Raw genomic sequence first — 7,558 nt, 5'->3', positions numbered from 1 at the left:
ATTTGAGCTTCAGGGCCCCCACTCCCATGGGTCCCTTCCAAAGCCCTAAAAGAGGAGCCTTGTCCATGTGTTCACACGGTCATATGTTTTTGTAAAATCTTCTAAAGAAGTATTTAAACCAGGATGGATTAGGACCACTTTTTCTTTATACTCCGGCTTCCCCTCCGTCAACACTTCTCAAGTTGGGTGGTGATAGATAGCAGCAGGCATTTGGGGATCCAGCCAAGGTGGGTTGAGTTGCAGATACGTTTACTTGAGTTTAGTGGAATGTATTTATGGGTTTGCAGTCTGTTAATGTTAGGCTTTTGCTTCCCATCCCAGAGTAGGAAGGGGCAGGGACAAATGTCATATCAGGATATGAATGTGTCCTATAGCATCCAGCATCAGAAGTATATGCATGTTGAGGGAAAAATATATAGTTTGAAATGGAGGGAGCTAGAAGCAGGTCTGTAAAAATTTATTAGATCTGTAAAAATGTAAGCAGAGAATGGTGTTCTGACCAATGCTTAAGTCAAATGGAAATTCTCTCCCATCAGGAATGTATTCATGATTATATCATTATAAATGCACTTTACATTTTTCCTTTATTGATGGGAATCATTCAAAGTAAAATTTATCAGAATCCCTGAGTTTGTAGGTCACAGACAGTGATTCTGTCCAGACTTTTTTTTTTACATCTTAAAGATTAATAATTAAAAAAAAACTCAATTAACCATGGTAAAAGAAAGACTTAGTCTTTTTTATTCTCTCTACATAAACAACATTACAGAAATCATGGTCACGAAGAGGGATCAAAGAGTATGCAGTTTTAAAAAAAAAGGAAAAGGGAAAGGTATAGAGGTGTGTAAAACACTTAAAAAAATAGTATGGTACTTTACCCAGTTTTGTCACATTTGTAATTTGTTGTGATTCTTCTGCAATTATGTAATCTCATGCCCTCACAAAACTCAAATCTTCCCCTCGTAATTACTAACAAGGCTGGTGGGAGCATTCCGTGCACATCTCCTGTGGATGTGCCTGAGTTTCATTTGAACCCAGGAGCACCACTTCTAGGTCAGAGGGTATGGGATATTCAACTTTAAAAGGTAATGCTGAAATGTTTTCAAAGTGGTGGTACCAATCTATGCTGCCAGCAGCACTGATCGGCCCTTTCTTATTACTCCACATTCTCTCCAAACCTTATTATTATCAGACTTCTTAATTTTTGCTAGTCTATTGAGAATAAATCTGTACCATAATGTTAAGCATTTTTTCATATGTTGATTGTCCATTTCTATTTCTCTTCTTCTAAGAGTTTTTCCTTTCCTTTCCTTTCCTTTCCTTTCCTTTCCTTTCCTTTCCTTTCCTTTCCTTTCCTAGAAAGAGAGAGACAGATCACGAACAGGGGAGGGGCAGAGAGAGGGAGACACAGAATCCAATTTTAGTATATGTGCTGCCAAAGCAAGTCCGAGAGACACAGAATCCAAAGCAGGCTCCAGGGTCTGAGCTGCCAGCACAGAGCCCAACGTAGGGCTCAAACCCACGAACCATGAGATCATGACCTGACCAAAGTCAGATGCATAACCAACTCAGCCATCCAGGTGCCCTGAAGGGTTTTACTTTTTAAAAACTATATTCTTGAGGGGCACCTGGGTGGCTCAGTCAGTTGAGCGTCCAACTTTAGCTCAGTTCACCATCTCACGGTTTGTGAGTTCAAACCCTGTATTGGGCAGGCTCGCTGCTGTCAGCACAAAACCCACTTCCAGCTCCTTTGCCCCCCTCTCTCTTTGCTCCTCCGCTGCTCACACTCTTAAAAATAAATAAAACATTTAAAAAATAATAAATAAAAATATATTCTTGATACCAATCTTTTTGTCAGTTGCATGTGTTGGAAATGCTTTCTCCCTGTTTATAGCATGGGTTTTCACACATTAAAAAACCTTTTTACTCTATTTTGGAAAAAATATCAAACTTATAGAAAAGCTTCATGACAAATACAGTGAACTCCTGTGTACATACCATTCACATCAATTCACAGTTTGCTATATTTGTGTATAAAATAAACAATATACACAGCACTTTTGCTCATCTATTTGGGACTAAGTTGTAGCATGTATCCTTGGAAACAAAAATATTCTTTTACGTACCCATTTCCAAATTTAGATAGTTAACATTGAACCGTTTTCAAATTCAGGTAGTTTAACACTGATCGAACACTAACATCAATTCACAGTTTATATTGAAACTCAGCCCAGATGTTCCGATAATGTTCTTTAGAGCAATTTTGCCCCCAATCCAGCCTCCAGTCCAAGATTTTTTCACTTTCTTTATGGAATCTTTGGATGAGTAAAAGTTCTTAAGTTTAATGTAGCTGAAAGTGTCCATCTTTTCTTCTGTAGTTTGCAACTTGGGCATCTAAAAAGTCCTTGCCCTGTCCTGGGCTGGGGGATGGGAGGGATGAATACGTTTTTCTGACAGTGAAAGCACTATGTATGATACCATGATGGTGGATACTGTCGTTGTACATTTGTCCAAACCCATAGAATGTATAACACCAGGGGTGAACCCTAAGGTGACGGTGGACTTTAGATGAAAATGATAAATCAGCATAGATTCATCAATAGTAACCAACATACCACGGAACATGTTGGGACATGTTGATAAAGGGAGAGACTATGCATGAGTGGGCAGGTAGGTTTATGGAAAACCTTCAGAGGGACACGTTGGGTGGCTCAGTTGGCGAAGCATCAGATTTTGGCTCAGGTCATGATCTCTGAGTTCATGAGTTCAAGCCCCACATCAGGCTCTCAGCTATCAGCACAGAGCCTGCTTGGATCCTCTGTCCCCTCCCTCTCTCTGCCCCTCCCCCACTCTTTCTCCCTCTCTCCAAAATAAAAATAAACATTAAAAAAAATATTTTTAAAGAAAGAAAAAGAAACAATTCTTGCCTACCCTAAAGTCAAGTAATTCCTAGAATTTGGGAGGAAACTTTAAAAGTTTTGCCTCTCACGTTCAAATCATTAGTCCACACAGAATCGGGTTTTGTTTGGTACAAAATAGGAATCCATTTCTTTGTTTTCCAAATGGCCAGCCAATGTTTCCAATACCGTTTATTGCCTAGAATTTCTCCAGTGATCTACAATGACATCTCTGGTCATATAACAAGGTTTCATAATGTGCAAGTCTGTTTCCAGACTTATATTCTCTTCCAAGTTCTCTATCCCTGTGCTAATACCATTCTGTCTTAATTACTTTACCTTTGTAAGTTTTGCTATCCAGTTGAGCAAGTTTTTTTCAGGAGCGTGTTGGCCCTTTGTTATTACTATTCTTGGCCCTTTGTTATTACATACACACTTTAGAACCAACATATTAGTTTCCACAAAGTCCTGATGTGATTATGATTGGAAATACATTTTCTGTACATCAACTCATGAAGAAAATTGACATTTTTACAATATTACCTTCCTATATATCTCTAGTTTTTTAGGCTTTTCTTAATGATCTCCATAGAAATTTCTAATTTTCTCCAAAGATGCTTGTCTATCTTTCATCAGATTTATTCCTGGACTCATTATACTTTATATTATGATTGTGAATGTTCCCCTTTTAAAAACATGCTTTTCAATTGTTTGCTGGTTTATAAAATAAAATTTATATATTTTTTATAAATTTATATAATTTAATTTTTACAAATTTTATAAATCACTTCGCTAAATGCTTTTCATATTCTAATGATTTTTAGTCTCAGTTTTCTAAAAATAAGTAATTTTAAGTAATGTTAGTTTTGCTTTTCTTTTCCTTTTCTTTCTCTTACCTGACTATACTGGCCAGAATTCCAGTGCAGTATTGAATAAATGTGACGTTAATAAACATTCATGTCTAGTTCCTGATTTTAAACAAATTAAATAAATAATAAATAAAAGCCTTTAATTCACATGATTCCTCATTAAGAATGATGTGTTTTGAATGTTTCTCAAATACACTCTAAAAGCTTTTTTTCCTTCCTTGAGCTATCGGGATGAACAATTATATGTTTTTCAAATTTTAACATCTTTGTATGCCTGAGATAAACCTCATTTGGCCATAATACGTTACCTTTCATATACCTGATATTTTATGTTAACATTTTTTAATCTGTGCATATAAGTGAGATGGATCTATAATTTTCCTTTTTCACACTCTTCATGGTTATACAGGCATCAAACACTCAGTTGGGGAATATTTCCTTGCCCCCATTCTCTGGAATAACATATATAAGATTAAAATAATCAAGGGGGCACCTAGCTGGCTCAGTTGGTAAAGCATCGGACTCTTGGTCTCCGGGTCATGAGTTCAAGCCCCACATTTGATATGGAGATTACTTAAAAACAATTTAAGAAAAAAAAAATTTTTTTTTAATGTTTATTTTTGAGACAGAGAGAGACAGAGCATGAACAGGGGAGGGTCAGAGAGAGAGAGGGAGACACAGAATCCGAAACAGGCTCCGGGCTCCGAGCTGTCAGCACAGAGCCCGACGCGGGGCTCAAACTCAGGGAACGCGAGATCATGACTTGGGCTGAAGTCGGACGCTCAACCGACTGAGCCACCCAGGCGCCCCAACAATTTTTTTTTTAAACTTGGAAATAATCTCTCTAAATTTCCTCTAAATAATCTGGGCATGGAGGGTTTTTTTGTGTGTATGGAAAAATTGTTACATTGAGATTTATTGTTTTTAATAGTAATAGGACTAGACAGGCTTTCTCAGGAATTCAAGGTAAATATTTTTATATGAATATTTTTAAAATATATATTTATTGCATTGTGGCCAGAAAAGAAGTAGGACATTAGTTCTTCAAAATATCTCAAGATTTGCTTTATGAACTAGTCCCTGATCAGATTTGCAAATATTCTAAGTCAGACAAGAATGCTTTTTTTTAAAGTTTATTTATTTCGTGAGAGAGAGTGAGCACACATATGTGTGAGCATGGAGGGACAGAGAGAGAGGGAAAGAGAGAATCCCAAGCTGACTCCAGGCTGTCAGCATGGAGCCCATTGCGAGGCTCAAACCCACGAATGTATGAACCATGAGATCATGACCTGAGCTGAAATCAAGAGTTGGACGCTTAACCATCTATGCCACCCAGGTGCCCTAGGAGTGTTTATTTCTAATAAATATATAGTTGCATATATTAAATAAATCAAGCTTAGGAGTTCAAGTTCAAATGTTCATGTTCACATTTGTCCATCAGTAGTCCTCTTACCCATTAATAAATAAAAGAGTTCAGTCAGTCTTCCATTATACCGGTGGATTTGTCTATTTCCCCCTGTAGTTCCTGCAATTTTAGTTGTGTGTATTTTGGGGCCGTTTTATTTTAGAATCAATATTTATAAAGTTAGTTAAGCACTAGCATGTCATAGGATCTTAGATCTGAATGCATTCACTGGAGTGCATCTCAACCCCTGACACTCTTCATGCCCATACAGGAGGAACGATTTCACAGCACGCTGCCACACAGCCAATGGACTTATTGAATAATTTTAGAGGCAGCCAGCTTCCTACATTATAGGGCAGCCCAGTTCTTCCTTGGAGATCTTTGCTTGATTATAGTCCCCACTTAATTAGACTCTAAGACCAGGCAGTATGTAAAGCATTTTACAAACATCATGTTTCATTCTCGCACAAACTTATCAAGTAGGTAGTTTGTTCCCATTGTACTATGAGGAAATAGAGTAATGAAGCAACTTGCTCCAGGTTGCACAGGTAGTAGTGGAACAGCAGAAATCTAAGCCCAGGTTTGTCTCCTAAATCCACTAGACTACAGGTTTTGTTTATTTGTTTGTTTTTTAAGTCATCTCTCCGCTCAATGTAAGGCTTGAACTCACAACCCAGAAATCAAGAGTCACATGCTCTACAGACTGAGCCAGCCAGGCTCCCCAACACTCCTAAGTTTTTAATTAGGTCTCAAATCATGTCGCTCTAACCACTATTGTTAATGTTCCCAGCACTTCTCAAATCCTTGGAAGCCTCAGAAGCAACTGCAGCTAATATGCGTTCCATAACCCTGCCCAGCTTTCCTCAGTTTTCTCTTAGAAGCTTTGGCCCTTTGCCATATGCCTTCTTTTTTTTTTTTTTTTTTTTTTTGTATTTTTGTATTTTTTTTTTGTATTTTTTATGTATTCTTTTTTTTTTTTTTAAGACTTTCAGGTAATCTCTATGCCTAACATGGGGCACGAACTCATGACCCCCGAGATCAAGAGTCACACGCCCCATCGACAGAGCCAGCCATGTATTTTTACTACTTCATGTATTTTTACCTTCATGTATTTTTACTACTACTTTCAGAAAACTAGTCCGTCTTTCCATGTGGGATGCTTCATTCTTAATGCACAGCTTAGTGAGTTACAACTCATTTCCGCTCCTGAGTTAGGCCTGAGAAACAAAGCCTAATATTTAACATCAAGTCCTTTATCTTCCAGGGTTTATAAGTCAAACCTCAGAACCATGCAGGTCTCAGATGTATGTTCTTTAATAAAGAGCTCAGCACCTGGGTGACTCAGTCAGTTAAGCGTCTGATTCTTGATTTCGGCTCAGGGCATGATCCCACGGTTCATGGGTTTGAACTCCACATCGGGTTCCTGTGCTGGTAATGCAGAGCCTGCTTATGAGGCCTCTCTCTCCCTCTCTTTCTGCTCATTCTCTCTCTCTCTCTCTCTCTCTCTCTCTCAAGATAAATAAATAAACTTAAGAAAAAATAAAGGGCTCAGATTCAAATTTCCTCTTAGGTCTCCCAGAGCACTATCTAATTAATCTAAACTGCTATTTCTGTTTTCTTCACAAAAAGTCTTCACTGACATGATTTTATGAGGGTCTTTTAATTGTGGGACCGCAGAAAACCTTCCCTATAGTAGTTCACATGGAAATCACAGATGGCATTACTAATACATTCCTATTATGCATTATGCTTTATGGCAGGGAGGGACAGGAACATATCCAGGGTGACTCAATTAGACAAGAGTTGTGGAATGCATACATCCTCCGTAACCATTCTGAGAGTTTGCCTTAAGCTGTGTCTTAGAACAGGAAATGCTGCAAAGATGTGAGCTGACCTGTATGTTATTCTCAGGTGCTGTTGAGACATGTATGGAAATAATAATGCCTACCATTCTCTCATCCCAGGAATCTTCTGTCTCACACCTATTAGTTTATAACTACTCCTTACTCTTTTAATAGGGAGGCTTGGAAAACCTGTATAAATTTACATCTAGGTAAGGACAGTCAAGCACAGGTTGATAATGACTGGCCTGTCATTGATATTTTTTTCACTTGTACCATCACAATGAATCAGACCACAGCTCAAACTCTACAGCAGTTTCCTGATAAGTCATATGACATCTTCAAGTTCTAAAAATTGAATTATTTAGTCATTCAATAGATTTGTGGCATCTACCGTGTGGCAGACCTGGGAATACAGTGATAAACAAGAAAGATGTAGTCTCTGTTCTCACCCAAGCTTACAGTAGAGGAGGGGAGACAATTACAGAGTAGTGAGGGCAAGATATGAGAAAGGAAGCACAGGATGTCCTAGGAATGTATAGTATG

Source organism: Lynx rufus, unplaced genomic scaffold (assembly GCF_022079265.1).
Source record: "Lynx rufus isolate CCGP_SWC_20201006 ecotype Redwood Valley unplaced genomic scaffold, mLynRuf1.p SCAF_15, whole genome shotgun sequence".
NCBI classification, from domain to species: Eukaryota; Metazoa; Chordata; class Mammalia; order Carnivora; family Felidae; genus Lynx; species Lynx rufus.
This window is presented reverse-complemented; position numbering follows the sequence as displayed.